Below are 26,451 nucleotides of genomic sequence, written 5' to 3'. Positions count from 1 at the left end.
GCAACTTAATTCAGAAACATCAGATTCTATTCAGTCAATGCTCTTTTCTCAGCATCTATCATTATTTAGCACTTGAAATTTGTTCCAGGGCACCAGCCCTGCCACATACCTTATTTAAATGATGAATATGGCCCTTCAAAAAGCAGCTGCTATTGAGACACTAAACTCAAATGGCTTTTATATACATATTATGTTGGCATCATCCTGGCACCTGGTCTAATGTCACTTGATCTATAAAAGAGTACATGAACAAGAAACCTTATGACCACTAAGAGTTAAAGGATCATAATGGTAATATGCTAACTATTTTTCTCTGTTATAATTAAAATTCATGACCAGTATGTTACTTTCATTTATTGAATTCATGTAAGATGACTTTATGCAAATAGGTAGCTGAAGGGAACTTCAGATAAAGAAAAATGCTTTTCTTCTGAATATGTTCCATCATAAATAATCTATGAAATGATCTAATATTAGTCAATCCAACACCTTGATTGTACAGTTGATCACATAAAATATATGTGTTTGTTTGTTTGTTATTTTATTACAGAGCTTTTAAGATATTCCAATCTGCTGACTTTGAGTAGATAAAGTTCCCCTTGCACATATGTGCTAGTCCTTCCTGACTCTAGGGCTGTGATGGTGAACCTATGGCATGTGCATGACTTCCAGTTTGCTCCTAGGATTGTTTTTTGCCCTTCGAAGCCTTCAGGGAAATCACCTGAAGGCCCCTGAATGCTCCGGAGGGCTAAAACCAGCCCTACGAACAAACTGGAATCCCATTCCCAAACTTCCAGTTTGCTCATGGGACCAGTTTTTCATGCTCTGGAGGCTTCAGGGAAGCTCCTGAAACCTCTGGTGGGTCTCCAGGGGACAGGGGAGACTATTTGTGCCCTCCCCAGGCTCCTATAAAGCCTCTGAAGCCTGGGGAGGGTGAAAAAAGCATGCCAAAAATTGGGGGAGCACTGGTTGTGTGCTGGGGTCATGCGCAAAGCATTATGAGTGTGTCATGCCTGTGTATGTTGGTATGCGAGCCAAAAAAGGTTCGCCATCCCAGCTCTAGGGGGTGGTGCTCATCTACATTTCAAAGCCGAAAAGCCAGCACTATCTGAAGACATCTGCGTGGATATGTGGCCAGCATGACTAATTGCCGAAGGCACACAGAACACTGTTATCTTCCCACCAAAGGTGGTCCCTATTTTTCTACTTGCATTTTTATATGCTTTCGAACCGCTAGGTTGGCAGAAGCTGGGACAAGTAACGGGAGCTCACTCTGTTACACGGCGCTAGGGATTCGAAATGCCAAACTGCCAACCTTTCTGATTGACAAGCTCAGCGTCTTAGCTACTGAGCCACTACATCCCTGATACTGAATTGATATTACTCCCTAATTCATAACTGGGATTAAAATCATACATTCAGGTAAAAACAGAGAGAATTATTTATATGAAACCAGAAGCGGGGAATAGAAATAGCAACACAAATAAAGGGATCCAATCTCATGAGCAATCAGAAATTAGAGCAAAGCTGCCTTCCTGGCTTGGTGAAACAAACAAGTTTTCATCAGGTTCCTAAAAACCAGAATGGAAGCCCTGATCACGTATCTGGGGAAGGGCTATTCCAGAGGATGGCGGCTACAATTGAAAAACCTCAAACCAAGAAAAGATTTCACGTTGACAACTAGCTCCCTGAATTTTACCTTAAGCCAACTGATAACCATTGCAACCCTTGTAGTACAATTATTATATGGGTATCTTGTCCCACACCCATCAGCTGAAGCTGTCAAATGTTCTTCAAAGACAGGCCAACGCAGTGCATTGCCTAGTCCATTCAAGAGGTAATTAAGGTAATGTGTAGTGCCTGCTCTTCTGTGAAATGTTGCAATTTGCACTCAAGATGGATTTGTACAATGACCTTTTTGATTACAGCAACCTCGAGCAAGAGCTATGAGTCTAAGAAGACCTCCAAACTGCAAATCATTTCCACCTAAGAGACTGCAATCCTGTTTATAGTTAACAAAAGCATCTCACTGGGAACAAATGACTTTTAAAGTTTCAGTACTGCCAGAACTGAGATTCAGCTGGCTTTCTACATCCAGACTTAGACAATCTCCAGGAATCCCGGCAACCTTTGACAGCGATACTTGAAATCCTGGCTCAAAGTATATAGTTTGTGTCATCAACATGCTCATCATATTTAACCACACACTGAAAATCTTGCCCAGCGAGTTCATGTAATGTGGAAAATGAGCAGAAAGACTATCAAGCCCTGAGGCCTCTTAGTAAGAGAAGCTGAATCATCCCATACAATTAAGGGCTATGGTAACACAGTGCCTCTTCCCTTCCCAATTCTCAGAAACAGTTCAAAATGATACCGCCTGTTAGTGAGGGCTACTGAAAAATCAAGCAGGATCGAAATGTTTTTGTTATTCTTCCAATCCAACCTGTGTAAGCATCAACAATGATGTCTCCAAGCTGAACCAAGGACTGGAACCAGAATAAAATGAGTCCAGATAATTTGTTTCTTCCAAATTCTCTGCAATTGCAATTCAGTTACTTTCTCCATAAAATTCCATATAAAGGCGATTGGTAATCGCCCAATATATCCAGTTTGAGCTACTGCTTCTTGAAGACAGAATCCATCACTGCCTCTTCTAAACAGAGGAATAACCCTCTCTTTTTCAAAGGGGATGCTTTACCACCAGCCTGACCCAGTTGTCTATTATCTTGCTTAACCTTTTACTTATTTATTTTAATTTTCTCTTTTGAATTATGTGTAAATGTGGTTTATCTGTATGTTCCTATTGATGGCTGATTTGTCTGAGTGCCAAGTTTCCAGGAATTACGATTAAGTACTTTTCTTCATGTCTGTGAGGGTTGGAAATTCAGCCCTGTGTTTGATGAGGGGTGAATCGTGGTTTTTCCTTGGAGCATACTTTATGATTAAGTAAAATAAACCTGAGGTAGATTCTAAGAAACATATTTTTATTATAAAATAAATCACAAACAAACTTACTGGTTAATAACTACATTCTGGTAAAGTTCCTAGCCTACCTCCTCTTGGCAGGCAAAACAGAAAAAGAAAGAAGGAACGGACATGCTCAGTAGGCTTACAGAGAAGAATTAGCCTACCATATGTCTTAGAATATAAGCACAGCTGGCAAAACAAAAAAACATCGTGACAATGTCTTCAGAAGACACATCAGAAAATACAATGAAAATTATTTAGTCTCACAACCCAGGGACAGATTCAACCATAGTTTCCACAGTAAACATCCTAGAATAAGCTAAATCCAGAAATGCTAGGGAATTCCTAAGACTAAAAAGGCTAACACATCCATCAGCATTAGCAGGGCAAACTACTGTATGTTTACAAGGAGCAAATCCCATACTCACTAGCACTGCTGATGTTACCTGGCTGAGTAATGAATACTGCAAGCAAAGAATCTAGCTCAGAGGAGTAAGGACTCTTTCTACATGGTCACAAAGCAACATATGTACTGGTTGATGCATGTAGCCATAGCAACCATGGAATTCAAGCAACATCATCTCCCACTCCATTGTCATGGGCCTTCTGTTAGGACCAATACTGTTCAGAGCAGTAATAGTTGAGCCATTTGGCTCAACGTCTCCTCTCCTATCTTTGCTAAACTCTCCTGGGCTATCTTACCACATTGAAACAAAGCTAACAGCAGTGAAATGCAGAATAGCAATAGCAATAGCAATAGCAGCTAGACTTATATACCGCTTCATAGGGCTTTCAGCCCTCTCTAAGCGGTTTACAGAGTCAGCATATCGCCCCCACAGTCTGGGTCCTCATTTCACCCACCTCAGAAGGATGGAAGGCTGAGTCAACCTTGAGCCGGTGAAATTAGAACCGCTGAACTGCAGATAACAGTCAGCTGAAGTGGCCTGCAGTACTGCACCCTGACCACTGCGCCACCTCGGCTCTTCCACTTCTTCATGCTGCAATTTTTCAGGTAAGGTGAGCATTTCCTCCCTTTTTGCCGAGCAAGATCTTGTCAGTCTTCAGTCTTCAGTTACTTCAAATCACATTCCAACAGGGCCTTGGCAACATTTCCCCTCAATTAGCTACTTCTATTCACTTTGATATTCCAAAAGATTTTTAGTGGATATGACATCACACATAAACAATCTTCTACAACATTCCAATGACATTGTTTGACGCTAGATTCAAGACCCTTAAGGAGGTGTATGTTTAAAAAAATCATTGATAAAATATATTCCTACAGAATATGAAGTTGGATATCAATATAATCATGATGGTTATACTTTTTCATGGATTTCAACTGAGTTTACTGTAAAATTGACAAATTCTGGATCCTGTTTATAAAATGGTGCATCTTCATAGAAAATGAACTTGTCACTTTACAGAACTTTGATTTGAGAGATTCCTATGTTACTGAATTACAACTGCTTTGGAACAACAGTGAAACCAAATCAAAATAAAACCTGTATTTTCAGCCTTTAACCTGAAAAGCACTACAGTTAAAGTACATACATCTATAATTATTAATAAAACTAAAAGTTAAATATAATAACATATAATACAATAAGATGATAAAAATAAATTCATATAGTAACATTACTACAGATAAGAGTTGCAGTCACCAAAATTTGTACTAATCTTGAATCATAAGTAAGATGGATATTACAAATGATAGCACAAAATCAGGCAATGTGGGAATGTATGACAGACCTTAGTCAGACAGAAGAGGTGACAGACAGCTCTCTACCAGGATAGTTATTTTACATGGGATAGGTATACAGTATGTCCTCCAAGATTTATTATAAAGAGAGCAACAAAGGAGCGTATGGCTTGGGAATTCTACAGAATCATTCCCACATGGATATAAAGGCTGCTGAAGAGGAATGATTTATATGCACTGGTAGGACTGCAGAGGAACATGCATCCAACCTGGCCCAGGTGAAGCCAATTTGAAGCCTCAACAATATTTCAGAATTAATATTCAGGAGAGTTAAAATGATACCCTGTTTCCCTGAAAATAAGACCTCCCCAGATAATAAGCCCAATCAGGCTTTTGAGTGAATGCACTAAAATAAACCATCCCCCAAAATATTGCAACACAGTAGCAGCCATGAAGTGACCACGCTTTCCAGCTCCTGCACCTCAAAAATAATAAGACCTCCCCGAAAATAAGGCCAAGCACTTATTTTGGGGGTCAAAAGAAAATATGTCTTATTTTCGGAGCAACACAGTAGCACAAGATGATTTGAGAAAAATCCATAAACTATGGAGTTGCATAGTAGGCTTAAACTATTCCAATATCCCAGAACAGTTACTTAAGATGACTCCTAGCATTTGCAAAATCTAATGGACAAATATTTTCAAAGGACTGGAGTCTGCTATAGGTTCTTGTAAGCCAGATTGATGCAAAATAGTCTCTAAGAGCAGTGGTGCTACATCCACATGGAGAGAGTAGTATAATAATAACAACCAAAAAATAAAGCACTAGAACAATGCTCTGGCACCGACAGAAACTGAACTTTCTAACCATAAGATAGCATTCTTGATGGTACCTAGGGTGATGGTAACATCCCTGCTAATGTTCCCAGAAGCATTTAACTGATTGTTATTGAATAAATGTGCTAGACTAACAATGTCTTCGCTTTCATTCAGGAAAGCCCTTATACTATATTCATATTTTTCTTTAGCCTAATTGCTACCTGATTGCATTTGTTTTGGTAATTAAATATTTATCCTGGAATAAAAGAATTTTTCCCCTTCCACTTCAGGCCTATTTCAGAGAGCTATACTTGACAAAATCCGAGATTCCATTTTACTATAGCTTTATTGTTATTGCTTCAGCTTGCATTCTGTTTTTAAAGTTACATTGTTCTATTTTCATAAAGTACCACTTTTCAATGCTAGATTGTTATTAAAAATGAATTATTCTTGCTGGTGTTTACATGGCTTGAAATAAATGCATCTTTTTTATTTTTTGTACTTAAAACATGTTCTGCCTTTTAGAAAAGTTCAGGGTAGCTTTATGAAATATCCTTAGTAGTCACATGTTTAAGTCTATACATGGAAGTGCTATTCATTATGATTGCTGCAGTAAACACTATTGTCACACTTAGGCTGTTAAGTAGCAAATACATGTTGCAGAGCTACCGTATGCTATTTATGTAAAGCGGTTTTGTGAACCTTTAAAAGACACCATTTTCCTTCATACTGAATTTATAAACTCTTTGCAGAATAAAGAATTCATTTAGAAGAAAAATATATATAAAAGGGAATGATGATTTCCAATCATTCTGAAACTGTGCTTCTGTTGATATAGCCTAAAGTTACTTTCTACGATTATGATTTTTGAGTCAGCTATGTACCACCTTAATTGTATTATTATTCATCTTGCACTTAACAGAGAAGAGCAATAAAGATGATTAAGGCACTGGAGGCTAAAAAATATAAAGAATGGTTGTTGGAATTGGGTATGTCTAGTTTAATGAAAAAAAGGACTAGGGGAGACATGATAGCAGTGTTCCAATATCTCAGGGGCTCCTACAAAGAAGAGGGAGTCAAGTTATTCTTCAAAGCACCTGAGGGTAGGACAAGAATCAATGGATGGAAACTAATCAGAGAGAAGCAACATAGAACTAAGGAGAAGTTTCCCGACAATTAGAGCAATTAATCAGTGGAACAACTTGCCTCCAGAAGTTGTGAATGTTCTAACACTGGAAGTTTTTAAAAAGCGATTAGACAGCCATTTGTCTGAAATGGTATAGAGTTTCCTGCCTGAGCAGGGAATTGGACTAGAAGACCTCCAAGATCCCTTCCAACTTAGATATTCTGTTAAACAGCTTGCTTACCAGAATGTCATGGAATACTTTGTCCAATACTTTGCAGAAGTCAAAATCAAAAATCCATCTACAACAGAGATGTCAAATTTGCAGCCTGCTGGCCACACCAATCCCCATTTTAGCAAAGGGCAAAAAGTTGTGATGCATAATGTAATGACGTGTCATCATGAGTTTGACACCCCTGATTTATGTTCCCACAAACTATTGAAGAAGTTATTGAATCAAAACAGAGAGGTTAGACTTGTCAGAGCTACAGAGTGCCTAAAATATATTTCAGAGAAGATTGCAGAAGTATCAGTATGGATCGGCAAATAATCCAAATACATTATTAAAAACCTGTCCAATAGGTCATAAAAATATGGTCCATAAATCTAATGAAGCCTGAGGAGCTTACAGAACATCCAAATAATATAACTGTATATTGAAATGTCCAACAGCAGGTAGCAAAGGTCAGTAAATATTCATGACCCTAGGTAAACTCTTCTGAGATCAAACTTGCGAAAATGCCTGAATTTCTCAGTCATTTTAAGAATAAAGAAATGCCCTGATGTTCAGAAGCCCATGATCATAAATGAAATGTTTCTAATCATCCCTTTGATGATGATGATGATGATGATGATGATGATGATGATGGTGATAATAATAATAATGCTGACTTTGCAACAAGTGTTTCACCCTCCCGAATGCTGAGTGAATGTTGTGTTTTAGTACTTTTTGTTATCTCACATTTTTTTTTGTATTTTGTCTTTCACTCCCCTTCCCTTACTATTGTAAGCCGCCCTGAGTCCCCTCAGGGAAAAGGGCGGCCTATAAATGTTAAATAAAATAAAAAAAATTTAATATGTCAATGCATCAAAATTGCACAAAGTGATTACAAAGCTATACATGATTGAGTTTCTAAATTAATCCACTGGTCATTATGTGAAAAATACAACTTACCTGTATCCAAAAAGTAATGAGAGCAAGTGGGCTACAAGTGGACCAGCCAACAAAACGAAAAAAATATAGTGCAGATGAAAACCGTGCCATAATGGCCTGTTACTACAACTCAGAGCCAGAAAAAAGAGGCTATTTAAAGCGAATGTATGAATTATGGAAACAACAATATCCAGATTCAAATGTTAGTGAACAACAACTAGCAGATCAAAGGCGATTTATTATACGGAATAAAGTGTTTAGTGAAGTTGAACATGAGGAAATTCAGGCAAATTGCAAAACCCAAAAAACAATATCACAAGCGGAAATAACTGATATTCAAGACACAACTAAAGACATAATAGTAGAACTCCCAGAAGAAGCTCTCAGGGAGGAAATAACATCACCACCACTAGAACCAGTTATCACTGAACCAACTGATGAACTAACTCAAAAACAAAAAGAATTGAAGGATAAGATCATGGAGCATTTTCTGCTTAATGAGGAAAGGCAACGTTTACCATCACTAAAAACTGTGCCTAAGAAAATTTTGGCCCTATCATGAAAATGGTTAATGCAGTGTTTTCAACAATTGAACCGGGATCCATCTTGGAAACAAACCAGTTAATGTACAGCGCAGCTGTAATAGTCACTAATGAACTAGGCATTAAAATTAAAGTACCTAGTCACACAACAGAAAAAGCATCAAAGCCAAAGTGGAAAATCCGTTTAGAACAAAAAATCAAAAAATTAAGGGCAGATGCTAGTAACTTAAAGAACATGTATGAGCAACGGCTTAAAAACAACAAAATCATAGATCGGCTAATCAGAAGATATAGATTGGATACAAGAAACATCAATGAAGCTGTAGAGATTGTAAAACAGCAGATAACAGCAACAGCTAGAAAAATTGAAAGATATGAGGCACGAATCATCCAATATAAACAAAATCAGCAATTTCGATCAGACCAACGGCGTTTTTATCAAAGTCTTAATGTGAATGGTGACACCAAAAGTGAAAAACCAGAAAAACAGGCCACAGTTGAATTCTGGAAAGAATTGTGGGAAAATGCAAAGGACTACAACAAGGAAGCAAAGTGGATACATGACTTTGAGAAAAGCATTGGCAACAAACAAATGCAAGTATTAGAAATAACAACTGAGATGGTCAAAAATTGAGTTAAAAAGGTAAAGAATTGGACATCACCTGGAAAGGACCAATTACATGGTTTCTGGCTCAAATATCTGACCAGTTTACATGCAATATTGGCCAGGCAACTGAATGAAATTTTACAAAAGGGCCAAATTGATGAATGGTTGACAACTGGAAAAACATACTTGATTCAGAAAGATGCAACTAAAGGAACAACACCTGAAAACTACAGACCAATAACATGCTTGCCAACAACCTTCAAATTACTCACAGGCATTATTGCAGATAACATGATGAATTATTTGGAAACAAACAACATCTTGCCAGTAGAGCAAAAAGGCAACAAAAGAAGGAGCAGGGGCACAAAACATCAGCTTCTAATTGATAAAATGATATTAGAAAATTGTAAGAACAGAAAAACGAACTTGAATATGGTCTGGATTGATTACAAAAAGGCATTTGACTCACTGCCACATAGTTGGATCATAAAATGCTTAGAAACAACTGGCATTAGCAAAAATATTACATCCTTTACTGAAAAGGCGATGAAACAATGGAGAACTGAGTTGGCAGTAGGGAATGAGATCTACGGAATGGTTAATATCAAGCGAGGAATTTTCCAGGGTGATTCACTTTCACCTCTTCTCTTCATCATCGCAATGATCCCACTATCAGTAATCTTTTAAAAAATGAAATTAGGCTACCAAACAGCCAAAGAAGCTGAAAAAAATTCGCATTTACTATATATGGATGATTTGAAACTCTATGGAAAGTCAGAAATAGAAATCCAATCATTGACAAACACAGTCCGAGTATTCAGCACCGATATTTCAATGCAGTTTGGCGCCACTGTATCCATAAAAAGGGGCAAAATCACTGCATGTGAGGGAATTGAAATGCCCAATGGCCAATTAATTAAATGCAATGAAAATGAAGCCTAAAAATACTTAGGCATTCTGCAGTTGGATAACATCAAGCATGGAGAAGTAAAAACTATTGTCAGGCGAGAGTACACCAACAGAGTTAGAAAAATTTTGAAATCTAAATTGAATGGTGGAAATACAATCAAGGCCATAAATACCTGGGCAATACCAGTTATAAGATACACAGCTGGTATAGTTAACTGGAGACAAGCTGATTTGGACCTTTTGGACTGAAAAACCAGGAAACTAATGACAATGCACTACAGTTTACATCCACGTGGTGATACTAATAGACTATATCTGCCCCGAAAATCAGGTGGCAGAGGATTATTACAAGTGAAGCAAACAGTTGAAGAAGAAAAACATGCATTGGCTGATTATTTAAAAGAAAGTCAAGAACATCTATTAATCGAAGTAAAGAACAAAAATCTACTAAAGGCCCAACAGACGAAACAAGAATACAGAAAAGATGTGATAAAATCAAGAATGGAGAGTTGGCAGAACAAAGCACTGCATGGCCAATTTCTGGAAAAAATAAAAGATAAAGTGGACAGTGAACAAACTTGGTTATGGTTAACAACAGGTACATTAAAGAAAGAAACAGAGTCACTAATCCTGGCTGCGCAAGAACAAGCTATCCACACAAATGCCATTAAGGCCAAAATCGAAAAATCCTCTGATGATGCCAAATGCAGACTTTGCAAGGAAGCTGATGAAACTGTTGATCACATACTCAGCTGCTGTAAAAAAATCACGCAGACTGATTATAAATTGCGGCACAATTCAGTAGCACAAATGATCCATTAGAATTTGTGCAAAAATTATAATATTAAAACAGCAACAAACTGGTGGGAACATCAGCCTGAAAAAGTCACCGAAAATCAGATGGTCAAGATCTTGTGGGATTTCCGTATACAAACCGACAAAATACTGGCACATAATACACCAGACATCACACTGGTTGAGAAAAATAAGGTCACAATCATAGACATCGCAATACCAGGTGATAGCATGGTCGAAGAGAAGGAACATGAAAAAATCGCAAGATACCAGGACTTAAAAATTGAAATTCAATGACTATGGCACAAACCAGCAGTGATAATTCCAGTGGTAATTGGCACACTGGGTGCTATTCCAAAAGCACTGGAATTACATCTAAAACAGTTAAAAATTGACAAAATCACCATCAGTCAAATGCAAAAAGCCGCACTGCTTGGATCTGCACGCATATTATGAAAATACGTTACGACGTCCTAGGCCCCTGGGTGGGGCCCGACTAGTAACCAATGCCAAATCCGGCGAAACAACTGGCCGCTGTGATACACTTGTATAATAATAATAATGGTTACATTGGATGCTATGGCTCCTGGGCATTCTGCACAAAATGAACTTCAGGGCTCAGCTCCCTCTGCTAGGCAACCAGAGCATGGAGCTGACAAGCTACTGGAAGTAAAAGTGAAAAAGCGAAAAATCTGGACTAGGGAAGAAAACATCTCTATTATGAAAACTTACTATCAGTCTGAGCCAGCAAAACGTGGATTTCAAAATGTATCAGATTTGGCAGGTGAACCACACAGACGGTGATATCAGTGAACAAAGGCTAATGGACCAACGATGTGTAATTCTAAGCCACAAATTTTTCACTACAGCAGATATAATAGGAATCGAAGAGAAAGCAACTAATGGTCTGAGTATACCAACAAAGAAGAGTAACATCAAGAATGATTTGCAGACTCAAAAGCAAACTGAGGAAGAAAGGGAGGAAGAGGATGCTGAAATGGATGAAGATAAAGAACAAGGAAGCACTGACGAAAAAACAGCAACAGATATTGCTCAATTAGCTGAGAAAATAAAGCATCAAATGGAACATGCTGAAAGAACACGCTTGCCAAAGCTGAACCAAGTGAACTAGAAAGAATTGAGAAAGGTACTAAAAAAGGTCAATGAGGCTGTGCAAACCATTCAAACCACCACCGTCCAGACCTTCCGCACAGCCCTTAAGATCTGGCTATCCCGTCAGGCCTGGGGATAAGATTCCAATCCGCTCCGCCCGAATGCTGAATGAATGTTGTGTTTTACTGTTTTATTTTATTTTATTCACGAATTTTATGTTTTGTCTTGCACTCCCTCCCACAAGTTGTAAGCCGCCCTGAGTCCCCTCAGGGAAAAGGGCGGCCTATAAATGCCAAATAAAACTCTAAAAACTCTACATTAGCTAAAACAAACCAGCTGATGTATGCATCAGTCTTCATAACCACCAAAGAATTGGGTTTGAAAATACAAAAGAACCAAAGAGGCAAGAAGAGGTAGCCTAAATGGAAAATTCTGTTGGAATTGAAGATCAAAAAATTTCGTGGAGACTTGAGCAACTTGAAGAACCTAAGGCAAGGTCAGCTAAAGAACAAGCAGGTCAAAAGCAACCTGGAAGCAAGATACGATTTGGAGAATAAAGAGATTGCGATAGTAATTGAAGAGCTGAAGCAGAGGGTTGTTGCCGTTGCTGAAAAGATTAAAGAGCGACTATGGAAAAAGAAATGGTGTAATTGGAGCCCTTGGAGTAATACCTAAAGGGCTACCTTGCTATTTGGAAATTTTAAATTTATCAGACTTGAACATTCTGATTCTACAAAAAACCACCCTACTTGGAACAGCTTATATCCTCCGACGTTACCTTAACAGTTCCTAGGTCCTTGGTTAGGACTTGAGTTGTTGAGCTACCAACCAGCCCCAAAGGCTGTGAATCTCACCAATGATTAACCATATAATAATAATGAAAAGATTGAACACTGTAGAGGAAAAAGGGGGTATGTGGAGTCCTTTTGCATATTATTATGAATAAATTCATTTAGGCTGACCAATTCAACCTAAATATGGGAGAATGTATTTTGAAAAAATACGAGGAGAGGAATATAATCACAGAGTTGATGTGGATGAAGAAAATAAAGAAGATGACTTTAATGAAATTTTGTAAGTACTGTTGCATAGGCAAAAGGGACCTAAATACTTTTTAAATTCAGCATCATGAGATAACATTCAGAACTAGCTTAAGCAGATACCTCCATAATTCACTAGTATGCAAAGTAGGAGGAGTATAGCATAAGACTTGTGATATTCTGTTAGTATAGCCAATCTCAATAAAATAAAAGTAATTTTACCCTTCTTGCAAAGTTGATTCGTCTTATGTACCTAGTAGAGCAGGGGTGTCAAACTCAATTTTATTGAGGGCCGCATCAGGATTGTGTTTGACCTTGAGAGGTTGGAGTGGGCATAGACAGGCCAGTTCGACATCACTTGTATTGGGGGTGTCTGTGGAGACCCGAGCACTCTGCCAGCAAAAACAGGCTCCTGTGCTCCATTTTTGGCTGCACCGGCCTCCTGAAATCCTCTGCCAGTAAAAATGGAATTTGGGAGAGGCACACACAGCCCTCTAAGCCCGTTTTCACTGACAGAGGCACTGTGGGATGGTCATTCGCTGTTTCCCCGTGGGCCAGATATAAGCACCCTGTGGACCAGATCCGGCCCCGGGCCTTGAGTTTGATACCCCTGTGCTAACAGAAAGGGGTGCTGATGGTGAAAATCTGTGCTTTCCTTTGCCACTGTTCCTTGAGTCCCCCGTGAAGAGCTGAACTAATGAAGTCAATGTCTCTGAAACTATTGGGTGGTATGCCTTGAACTCTGATTTAATTCTGGATTATATTTGGAACGCTGACAGCTTGATTATAGTGTACCATCACAACGGCCTTGCCTGACATCTCCTAATGTTGAGATTTTGCAGACAGATCAGTTGCCATGTTGATTCACAATTGTCTGCCATGAGCAAAGAGGCTAGACCTCAGTGAAAAAAGTAACATTAATCATTGGGCAATAATAAAAATCTTTGTGCTTCTTTCTTCTTTACTCAGACCTGCCTCTCTCCTTAATATATATTATGCATCCATCTCTGGAATTCTTAATACATATTCTTGTTCTGGGTTTCATCTGATAGGTCCAGCTTAACAAGCCAATTTGGCATTTTTTATTCCAGCCCATATTTGAGCTAACAACCAAGAGTCTCCTATAGAAACCACACAGAGTACTTTCTCTGTTGTAAACAACATATGTTATGAATGGCAGCCAGCTCTCTAGTAGCTTTATCAAAATTAGTTCTCAGGGAATTTATAAACTTGGTGCAGTTGTTCAACACTGGGATGTTCAGAATTGAGATTGCCCATTTCCCAATTCTTTCTGTCAAGTGACTAATTAATACTTGCAAGAGATTAGTCCATTGAGAAAACCCTCAAGTCTTCTAGTGAGGTATATCATTGAGCAAAAAAATGGGGAAAGGTTTCCAGATTCATCTGGCTTAATTGATTCATCTGGGTCACTGTGTTATTGGAGCAAGACATTGGTGGCTTGATCCACAATCAATGGAACTGCAACACCAGCCATGATTTAATAATGGAGTTGTGAGTAAATTTTCTCTTTCAATAACAATGGGAGTAGAACTATTTATATAGTTGTCGGAACTAGGGTCAGATAAAACTTTTATTTAGGATATAAGAACCATTCTGATATAATGTATATTGTAAACATTGCTCATTTTTAGTTTATATCAATGTTGATCAATTATCCAGGGCCTTTTTGCTATAGCATGGCAAAAATGAAACAACTAAAAAATGTTAGCTCTATTCACCCATGTAATAATGGTGAATAACACATGCATTTTGGCAGTGACTAACATCGCTATTTCATAATGTTCAACATTTAATTTTTCAGTTCCCACAGAGATTAACAGGGTTCTTATAATCTTAGCTGTTTTGTGCTAAACTGCAGGCTGCTAGAATATGTATATAGTTAGCAATACCCTGTTGTGTTAATAGGAAGATGATGTATTGCCAGGTGTATTTCTATATTATCGTTGACTTGAAAATGCGGTATTTGTTCCTCAAAATGAGACTCTGATTTATCGTAGTCTAAATCCTAACCCCCACAAAATATGGATCTTACGATATATCCTAATTCTTCAAAGAATAAACTGTGGGCACTGGGATGTCATTAATAATTTATTTAACTGATAAACAATTACCACACTACATACTATAGAACAATATATACAACAATCATAACCTATAGCAGTGATGGCAAACCTTTTCAGCACCGAGTGCCCAAACCGGAATGCACACGTATGTGTACGTGCTGTTTGCGTGCTGGAAACCTGAAGACCAGGTGGCCAGCAAGGGCATGTGCACTGGCCAGCTGGTCTTCGGGGTTCTGGCATTCCGGCAAATGTGAAGCCCAGCTGGCTGGTGTGAATGCGTGCACCAGAAACCAAAGAGCAGCTGGTGATGGTGCCCATGCCCACAGAGAGTGCTCTGTGTGTCCACAGAAAGTGCTCTGTGTGCCACCCTAGCACTTGTGCGATAGGTTCACCATCATGGATCTCTCTCTCTCAATGGATACCCCCAAGGGTATACCCCTAGGGATGAAATTCAGCAGGTTTTGACTGGTTCTATAGAACCAGTTGCGGAAATTTTGAGTAGTTTAGAGAACCAGCAAATACCACCTCTGGCTGGCCCCAGAGTGGGGTGGGAATGGAGATTTTGCAATATCCTTCCCACAGGAGTGAGGAGGGAATGGGGACTTTGCAGTATCCTTCCCCTGGAGTGGGGTGGGAAGGGAGATTTTGCAGTATCCTTCCCCTGCCACGCCCACCAAGCCAAGCCCACAGAACCGGTAGTAAAAAAATTGAATTTTACCACTGCCATCAAGTATAATATACAATCTACAATAGGCATGGAACCAGCTAGATTGTTATTCTTTGTTTTTAAGAAACCATTTTTCTTAAGTCCTTTGCACTCAAAAGCCCTATTGGGCTTATTATCTGGGGAAGTCTTATTTTTGGGGAAACAGGGTAGTCAGTGGAGAGAGGCAAGCAAGTACAAGTTAAATTTATTCTAGACAGCATTTTTTTTAGATTTGGATTATTTTATTTAGAATGATAGACTGCATACCGTATGACTTTTGAATGAAACATGATGAACAATTTTGAGCGTAATTGTAAACAAGTCTTCTTAATCCCATAATCTTAAGCAATTTTAAGTTAACATTTGATCAGTGGCATGAGTTATGACAAGTTCTGGAAGAAAATAAAGACCACTAGAAATGCTGGAAATTTATTAAAGTTACTGGATCTATGCACAAAAAAGTATATCTTTTTTCAGTAGGAACAATTAGAAGGGCAGAAGGGAGAAGGCAATGAGTAAACTGAATATACTGCAACCAAGGAATTTATATAGTTCAAGCCTCTCACTATCGGGGTTGCAGATAACTGAAAAGTCTTTGTATTATATCAGACATTGTGCTGCATCTATAAAATTCATGAGAATGTCATATTGCCCATTTCATGCTATGAGACAATTTGCTACTTTAGGAGACTTAGAAAAGCCATTGTCTACAAATGGCAATTTTAATGATATTTATGTAAGACATGATGTGGATGGATCTTCAGGCATATGCTTGAAGGGCCCTAGAGATCAATCCATATTTCTTGAGGCTGCTGACAAGGTAATTCTGAATAGGATTAGTTTCCGGAACATTGATAATACTGCTATACTTACTCTCCAAACACTTGCAATCTTTTGAAAATAAACACACACATTGGTGTTCACACAGCACTCTTAACCTGTTCAATTACACTAGAGGCTTCATTAGTGCAATTAGTGCATCAGCATTCATGATGTTAATGTGGGGGATGGACAGCTTTGTCTGTGGTGTGAACTCAGATCACTGATTAATTTCTAGGCAAAACGAGAAATTAAAGTAAATTCCATAAAACAGTTAAGTATAAGGTGTGGATGCAGCCATATACTTGGATGAACAAAGGTCACTGTTGAATGGAAATGAGTGTTTTTCTTGTAGTGAAATGATGTTCACTGTAGGACTCCATGGAAATAGTATTTTAATTAAAATATAATCCATGCCCTCAGGTGCAATATAATTTTAGGTGAGGTTTTTGTAAATTTTCCTCCCACATTTTCTGCCATTAGTTCTATTTTATTTTACTGAATCAATTCATCAATTTATTAACATTTATTTGCTGTGCTTTTTGTTTTACCATCTGGATATGACTCTCAGTTAAATAAGAGGAGGTCAGTGTGGTTTGAATGATTCACCTATTCTTGTGTAAAGTGCAAGCAATTATATTTGGGGCAATATTTATCATCTAATGCTTTGATGAAAGGGCATTAAAAAGCCGGTGGAGTAAAACTGGAGCATAACTTTTGTTATCTGATCAATGACAGTGCCTTTCCATCCTTCAATCCTTGTACGAAAAACACTGACAAAACAGGAAAATAATGGGGCCAAAAGAATAACAGAGTTGGAGGGGACCTTGGAAGTTCTCTAGTCCCTGCTCAAACAGGAACTCTTATAACATTTCAAACAAATGGTTGTTTAATATCTGACAATCCAAAAAGGTATGTTGGGGCAGCAGGTTGAAATTTTAAAGATTTCACATGCTAGCAAAGTTATGCTCAAAATCCTACAAGCTAGGCTCCAGCAGTACATGGACAGAGAAGTACTGGAAGTACAAACAGGATTTCGAAGAGGCAGAGAAACTAGGGATCAGATTGCCAAGATATGCTGGATCATGGAGAAAGCTAGTGTCAGAACTGCAGCCATCTTTTCTTTTGGATCTTTGACCTGCCTCATTTTCCTCTATTCTACTATGCATTTTCTATTGTGGGAAAATGGGAGGGGGATTATACAGAGTTAGATGAAATGTAGCCATAACAAAATTCTTTCTAGAAACCAAGGTAATCCTTTGACTTTGTACCTCTGCACCTGTCCAGAACTGGATGGGTGGAACTGCAAACATGTCAGTGGAAGATTGGACCATGTGATGGACTTGTGGGTGTGGTGGCAAGATCTTGAACTTTCAACTGGGTGGGGGAAATTGGGAAGCTTTCAGATTTGGGTTTTCCCAGATGTGCCAACATGAATCTCTTACTAAATTGGAACTTTGAGGAATGCTTTATCTTTGACTCTAATTAAATTTGGATGCTATTTGGACCCTGACACTAGAGAGTTCCAGAAAAAACATCTGCTTCATTGACTATGCTAATGCCTTTGATTGTGTGTATCATAACAAATTGTGGCAAGTTCTTAAAGAGATGGGAGTACAAGACCATCTTATTTGTATCGCAAGAAATCTATATGTGGGTCAAGAAGCAACATTGAGAACTGGACATGGAACCACTGATTAGCTCAAAATTGAGAAAGGAATTTGGTAAGGCTGTATACTGTGACCCTGCTTATTTAACTTATATGCAGAGCACATCATGAGAAAGGCAGAGCTAGATGAATCACAAGTTAGAGTTAAAATTGCCGGGAGAAATATCAACAACCTCAGATATGCAGATGTTACCACTCTAATGGCAGAAAGTAAAGAGGAACGAAAGCGCCTCTTGATGTGGGTGAAGGAGGAGAGTGCAGAAGTTGGCTTGAAACTCAACATTAAGAAAACTAAGATCATGGCAGCAATTCCTGGCAAATAAATGGGGAAGAAATTGAGTTAGTGGCAGATTTTATTTTCTTGGGCTCCAAGATCACTGCAGATGGGGACTACAGCCAAGAAATTAAAAGATGCTTGCTCCTGGGGAAGAGGAGGTTTTCCCATTTGCAATATATGGCTTTTAAAGTTGGACCATAAGGAAGGCTGAATGCCAAAGAATTGAGGCCTTTGAACTGGTGTTGGAGAAGACTCCTGTGAGTCCCCTGGAGTGCAAGGCGGTCAAACCGGTCAGTCCTAGAGGAGATCAACCCTAACTGCTCTTTAGAAGGCCAGATCCTGAAGATGAAACTCATCTTGCGTCACCTAATGAGAAGGAAGGACTCACTGGAGAAGAGCCCAATGCTGGGAAAGATTGAGGGCAAAAGAAGAATGGGATGACAGAGAATGAGGTGGCTGGATGGAGTCACTGCAGTAGTCGGTGTTTGTGAGCACTTGTATAGGCAAATTACAACTAGAAGATGGTAGCTTAGATTTGTCACAAAGGATTTGTCACAACTATAACTTAGTGGAACAGGGGAGTGCCATAGATTGAATGTACCTGGAGCTCAGTGTAATATCTGATAGAAAGGTTCAAATTACTTTTCTTTATAGAAGGATAAAATAGGCTCGATCATAACACCACAAGGGGAAAAATAATAAAGAGTATTTTTAATGGTTCATCTTAGAAGGAAATATTGAGCGGATTGTCAACACGCTCTTTCCAAAAACAATTATCAACACTTTGAATAAGAGATTTGAGGTAACATTTATTAAGTTTGCAGATGATGTAAAACTGGCAGGGCTGATTGATAATTTATATGGAAAAGAAAAGATTTTCCAACTTCAAGATGGGCTTAAGCAGTGAGTGAAATGAACAGGATGGAATGTAACAGGAAGAAATGCAATGTTCTGCACTTGGCATAAAAAATGAAAGGCACAAGAATGGCATTAATACCCGTGAATGGGATCTTGTTAAATGAAAATTTAAATATCACCCAGCAGCTATTTAACACATTGACATTATTGCATTAGCTGGATAATAGAGTCCAGACCAGTGTCTCCTAACCTCAGCTCTTAGCATGCTGGCTGGGGAATTCTGGGAATTGGAGTCCATATATCTTAAAGTTCCCGATGTTAAGAAGCAGCCGTCCAGTTCACAGGAAGTAATTCTTCTACTCTGCTGTGGCCAGGCCCCATTTGGAGTACAGTGTAAAGTTTGGGCACCACATCTTAAAAAGGACAGTGATAGGTTAGATTAGACTCAGTGGCTATCAATATGTTGAGGAGTCTGGAAATCAAACCCTGTGAAGATTGTGGAAGAAGGTAAATACATTTAGCCTATAGTAATAAGTTGGAAAAAAATAAGTACAATTATCATAATTTATCATTTGTAGGGATATATGATAACAGTTATCAAATATCTGAAGGAGTAACACACAGAAGAGGTGAATATTTTTTAGTCTTCCAGAGGACAAGACTAAAACCAATGAGTTGAAATTACAAGAAAAGAGTTTCAGAATTCTATCATGTGGAACCGGCTGCCACATGAACTGATGAGTTCTCTTTTGTTACAGATGCTTAAATACAGCTTCATTGCCAAAGAGACACCATTCCTACCAAGAGCAGTAGTTATACAAGATTATTTTTATGTCATTTCCAACCCTATGATTCTATGAGTTGTGGTAGAAATGTGGGAGGAATGTTATAGGAAATATTTTTTTTAAAAAAAATCAGGGTTGGTGACTACTTGGGCAAGACAATGTCATTTTTTTTTGCTAATAATATAGATGTGGGTTGCCAATATATTTTGATGAGTTGCTTTCTGAAGTTCCCAATCTATCACCCAGTACTGGGGTTTCCTAGTGGTCTTCCATCCATGGAGTAACCAGATCCAACCTTATTAGTTGGCTACAAACTACCATCTACTGAAGATCCATGTAATTGTACAGAGCATTGTATGGCAATTGGAGGCTTTTGAGAAACAAATATGAATTTTAAAATGAAATAGAAGTTATTTATTTGAGATACTTTTGATACAGGCAACGAAGCAATTGTATTTTCAGCTTCTGAGGAGGAAGTGCTTAACTAAAGAGAACTCCAAGAGACTGGGCTTGGCCATGTGTGGGACAGAATCAGCTCTTTCTAATTATCCGCCAGCCTAATCATACAAACATCAAGCTACACGCACCATATGTCATTTCTTATTGAATGCATTCAGGAGTTTCTTGATTAATCCTTTATTATTTCTTGCCAAATCCCAAGGTTCCCGAAAAGCTGTGTGTACTTATATATGTATGTGATTATCTGAAGCAATTCTAATACAAAAGCAACCACTGGAATTATTCTAGACATAGTTGCTTGTTTTCTCATACATACTAATACCCACTGGAAGTACAACCTGTAGCACCTCCTGCAGGGAAAGAATGAAGCTAAATTGCTTAGGGAGTTTTCACTGTAGCATTCATATCTTTGTATTTTCAAACAGAACTTCATGCTGATAGGGACTTTATATTGTTCCTGCATTCGCATGTACAGAGTTGTAATAGCCATATCTCATGGAGTTAAATTTTGCTGAAAGAAATGAAGTTAAGATTTGATTAAGCAGAATCCACATTTACACAATCTGAAGGTTATTCTTTAATAGATTTAGGTATCCTAGATGAGATCCCAATGCAGAATAATTACAGCTACCATATCCAGTTAGGGGAATAACAAGCAGTAATTGGGGATATATACAGGAATAAATAATGTATTTCTGAACATTTATTTTTGTAACATTGAGCCATTTCTATGTGAGGTTATAATGTAAATGAGCAGGTCAGATCCAGACTTCTCTATTTTAAATTAGTCTTGAGACTATACTAAGATTTTCTATGACAAAAGGGAAAGGCTTGAAAATGAATTGGATCTATGAAACCATGCTCAGATTTCTCTGAAGAACAGGTTCTGTGCTCAGGTTCAATATTGGCACTGGCTTTTGGCAGTCTAATTATTTAGGACCATATTATTGAAGGACTGCATTCACTTCTTTAGCATTAAACACATTATTTGAGTTCCTCCCAGAAGGATATTTAGAATGACAGGTATAAAAGAAAAGAGTTTTCATGGTAATGGACTTCCAGATCATGTTCTATCATATAACTTCAAGTATTCAAATAGATCCCACAGATTTATCTACATTGTTTACCATGCACTAATTCAATTGGTATTTCAATGAGATTGTGGCGTATAGTTTAGTTTCAGCTAGGATTGTCTGTTCCAAAGGGGCATGTTAGAGCATACAGAAATGTAAATCAAGCACTTGTGTGTAGTTCCTTAAAGGAATTGCATTTTTAAGGCAGGATCAAATGGTGCTTGCAGAGGACAAATGTGATCCTAGGAAGAGACACCATTAATTTAATAAACTGATGATACAGGCTACATTCATATCCTTTCACCCCATGACCTCAATATCATGCCTATATGCCTTGTCTTTTTTTTTTAAGGCAAAAAAAACAGCTATACCTCTATTGCTTTTATTAGAGATCTTGTAAAGAAATGGAGATCCCAGATCTATAGGGAGTTTTTCTTTTTCTTTTTTTACCAGTACATTTCACCTCTGAAAATTAAAAAAAAGAAACATACTAGTGCATTGCCTAATATGCCACAGCTCTGGAGGTGAATTTTTACCTTCATAGGCAGAGGTGGTATCCAGCAGGTTCTGGCCAGTTCTGGAGAACTGGTAGCGGTAGTTTTGAGTAGTTCAGAGAACCGGTAAATACCACCTCTGACTGGCCCACCCCCATCTATTCTCTGCCTCCTGAATCCCAGATGATCGGGAGGGAATGTAGATTTTACAGCATCCTTCCCCTGCCATGCCCACCAAGCCATGCCTGCCATGCCACGCCCACAGAACTGGTAATAAAAAAAATTGAATCCCACCACTGTTCATAGGCTTCTTTCCTGTAACTCTGTTGATGCCAACAGACATAACAGCAACATAAGCAAGCATTTTTTGTCAGTGGTTTATTTGGGTGGAGGGAGGGGGGTGTTCAGGTGCCCAAGTAATGGAACAAACTGCCTCTAAAATTGAAGAAAGCCACCTCCTCGTTATACTGCAGAAGAAGGTCAAAAGCATATTTAACCAGGCCCTTATTTTTAGCATTTTATATGCCATGATTTTATGAGGTGGTTGTTGTTGTTTTTTTTTGCCTAGTGTTCAGTAAGCTACCCAGAGCTATTAAGGAATAATAACCTGAAAAGAGCAGTCAGCCTGTTTCCTAAATAAACAAATAAATAAACACAAGTTGATGGAAGGCTTCCATTCTGACTGAAGCGGTAGCAGCCATGCTAATAAAGGATTTGGTTGTGTGTATTACATATTTAAATGGATCTGTGTGTGCGGGAATAGCAATGCTGGACTGAACTGAATGGTCAGAGGGGGTTGCTGTAGTCAAAAAACCCAACTCTTTTAAACTAACCAAATTACTTTGATAATTTTATTTGACTTGCAATTGATAAACAATATCTACATACTAGCAGTGATGGGATTCAGCTGGTTCACACCAATCTGGGCACACCGGTTGTTAAATCCTACACACACACACACACACACACACACACACACACACTATCAAAATGGATCCTGGGCGCTGCAATGGAGAAATGGGCTATGGAGTGGCTGGCGCGAGGGAAGGAGAAGGCCTCTTTCCTTCTTTCTTCTTCCTGCTCTTCCTCCTTCCCTCATGCCAGCCACTCCGTTTCCTCTTTCACCACTGGAGCACAGTGCCCAGGATCCAACTGGATAGCAGAGGTGGGGTAATTTAACAACTCGCCCAGGGTCAGGTTAAACATTGTGGGAGAATCGTCCCACATGTCCAGTAGAGCTAGAGGATGGGGATGGGCGAGTCCTCTCACAACAGCCAACCTGACCCTGGGCAAACCGGTTGTTAAATTATTTGAATCCCACCACTGCATACTCGGCTCCCAGCAAAGCTTTTGCACTTTGTTTGAGCAATACTGAGCAAAAGCAGAACAAGCGCTTATATACCTTTGGCCCACTATGTTGCAAATAAAAGATCCAAGGCAGATGCAGAATGATGTGGTGATATTTTAGATTAGGCGTGTCAAACTCCCATCCAGTGGGCTGGATGTGTCACACACTGGCCACTCCCATGCCCGGTTTAGCAAAAGGGGAAAAGTTCCCAATACGTCACATGAGGTCGCTGTGGTGACACGAGTTTGACACCCCTGTTTTAGATAATTCACTTGTAATGACCTTATATTATTTATTCCTTCCTACTAGGTCAGCATCGTAATCATACTATCTTTGCAATACAAGCCAGTCAATAGAAGCAATTAGGATTTGCTACCATAACTGGGTGAGAATTTTCAGTTGTTAAGGAAATTGCAGCTAATTTTTATGACCTTTTTTTGCCATGGTTAAGCGAATCACTACAGTTGTGAAGGGAACCATGTGGTTGCTGCAACCACTGTAAATGCATGTTGGTTGCCAAATATCTGATTTTTGATCACTTTACCATAGGGATTCTGCAACAGGCAAGGCCCAGGTTGCGTTAAGACATTTTTATCAGTGTCTTTGTAACTTCAAATGGTCACTAAATGAATGTTTGAAAGTGGATTATCTGTACTTGGCCACGGCTTCCTGACTGAGTCTTCTCAGGGTCAATTCAGTTTTCTTTGAATTGTTTTACAAGGGCACTTTAAGCAGTGCATAGCTATTGTGGGGAAAGTGAACTCAAAGGTTTCAATACTGAATGCCTCTTACATATGTATGGGAAGATACCATTTACCACAGTGGTGGGTTACAGGCGGTACGCTCCGGTACAGGCATACCAGAGCCTGCCCAGAGCATCAGGTACCATTCTGGTCCGGTGCTCAGGAGGGCCCACCCACCCGCCTGAGCTCCTTACTTGTCCTTTAAGTCTTTGGTGCTTCTGCGCATGCGCATGGCGCATACATTGCCTGCGTGATGCTCCGCTGAGCAGCTGGAGTGGCGTGGAGGATTGCGTAGGTGTCGCGTGCAGATACGATGCATGCATGTGTCGCGTGCATATGCATGCGTATGCGCACACAGTGTATGTATCCTTGCTTGTTAGCCGCCCTGAGTCTCTTGGGATAGGGCGGCATACAAATGCAATAAACATTTCAACATTTCAAACATGTGGGTGATGCTGGGACCATTCCAACCGTATCAGTTGTAATGGGATCCGGAACCCACCAGTGTTTTACCACCACAGGTTCAGTGACAATTCTTCCACAGAGCAATCTTTTAAAAAACTGCCATGTGGCTGCTTGAATCTCTAAAGGTTTTGGAAGATTGTGCATTATTTTAAAATAGCATATAATAGCTACTATTACAACTAGGTGCAGAACTTTTAAAAAGGTACCATATTTTTGGAGTATAAGATGCACCTTTCCCCCCCCAAAAAAGAGGGTGAAAATCTGGCTGCATCTTCTACACTGAATACAGCATTTTTGGCCTACCAAAACCCTGCCCCCTTTGCAAAAATGGACATGCAGAGAGTTGGGAGGTTTGCAAAGTGCTTCTGGGGGCTGGGGAGGGCAAAAATGAGCAGAAACAGGCAGTTTTTGCTCATTTTGCCCCCCAGGCCCCAGAAGCACTCTACAAGCCTCCCAAACATGCCTCCCTTTTTTGCAAAAAAAAAAAAAAAAAAAAAAAAAAACCCAACCCTTTTTTGCAAGAAATGGGACATTTTTTGCTCGTTTTCACCCTCAGTCCCCAGGACCACTCTACAAGCCTCCCAAATCTCTGAAAGCCCCCTCCCCTTTCTGCAAAAAAAAATGAGGCATACAGAGGGTTTGGGAGGCGTGCAGAGTGCAAAAACCTTTTTTTTCAATTTACCTCTTCAAAATCATGGTGCGTCTTATACTCCAATGCGCCTTATCATCTGAAAAATACGGTAAGTACTGCTCTGGACATTTGAGTGAGGTGCCTGGATCCTCGCTCAAAAAAAATATGGAGTTAGTAACAAAAGCTGATCTAATATAATTTACATTTTAATTGCATTAATATATTACAAATTATATATAGGCAATATAGTTACTCCATATATTTATTAATTCCTTTCCTGGCATTAACCATTGCTCTGAGAACTGGAGCCAAGATTTTGAGGAACTCAATGCATTGTTAAGGTGCCTCAGGTGATACACCTAGGTATTACAAATCCTCTTCTCTTTCTTAAAACTACAGAAAATTATAAAGGTGCTATTCAAGAAAGCAAATCTCCTTGCCAAACATCTGTCTGGTATAAGTGAGAGGGAGAAACACCAATGTACTATATAATTTATCTTCCAAGGAGACCTACTCTATTCCAGAAAGTTCTTCAGTAGCTACATCTGTATAATGTCTCCATTTCACTAAAGCATAGCAATTCTATTGAATATATTAAATTCAATTTTTCTTTTATTCCTGGGGGGTCTTTGATGTTATATGTTCTCTTGGGAAGTCCTAATTTTCCATACTTACTGTGCACAGATTCTTCACAATCAATCTAATTTGCTTAGCAACCAAAAAGATGAGGGACATTAGGCTCCTTTTAACATCAGTCAGTCAGCTATATGGTGATTTTTGTTCCCATGAAAATTTGTAACTATGCCTGTCTCTTAGAATTTCAAACCAAGGCCAGTTTAACAGATCTAGGACATCTGGAAATACATTACTGAAGACTTGTGAACATTCAAAAGATACAATACAAATCTATAGCTATAAATACATAGCTATAAATGTATAGATATAGTTTTATATCTGGATGTAATAGACAGCACAAAGGAAGAAAAGATAAACAGGATTTCTGTAGATGGTAGTTGTTAGAGTTTTGGCAGGGTGACTATGTTATAAGATAAACTCAAGAGCACAACACAGCACACAGAGCCATTAGGCAATTAATAGTGGTTTATATACAAATATATACCAATATATTTATATACCAATATACACATGGTAGATAAATCCCTTACCACTCAGCTATGGACACACGGAGAGAAAATAAGATACACTATGAGAGAGAGAGAAAAACGCCCTCTAATGTATACCTCTTAAAATGGTAAATGACTTGTGTGGAC

At 38.8% G+C, this 26,451-nt stretch overlaps 1 long non-coding RNA gene across 1 annotated transcript in view; it reads right to left on the bottom strand.

The window, feature by feature from the left end:
- The window catches only part of LOC148044343 (uncharacterized), a 71,634-nt gene extending 68,126 nt beyond the window's left edge, over positions 1-3,508 (bottom strand). The window contains exons 1-2 of the long non-coding RNA XR_015697571.1: positions 3,414-3,508; positions 110-231 (exon numbers count right to left, since the gene is read on the bottom strand). This is a non-coding gene — a long non-coding RNA (uncharacterized LOC148044343). The remainder of the gene's footprint in view (positions 1-109; positions 232-3,413) is intronic.
- Between the last annotated feature and the right edge of the window lie 22,943 nt (positions 3,509-26,451).

The sequence above is a fragment of the Thamnophis sirtalis genome, unplaced genomic scaffold (assembly GCF_051295495.1).
Source record: "Thamnophis sirtalis isolate CommonGarterSnake01/CBP01778 unplaced genomic scaffold, rThaSir2_p1.2 scaffold_8, whole genome shotgun sequence".
Lineage (NCBI taxonomy): Eukaryota > Metazoa > Chordata > Lepidosauria > Squamata > Natricidae > Thamnophis > Thamnophis sirtalis.
This window is presented reverse-complemented; position numbering and strand designations above follow the sequence as displayed.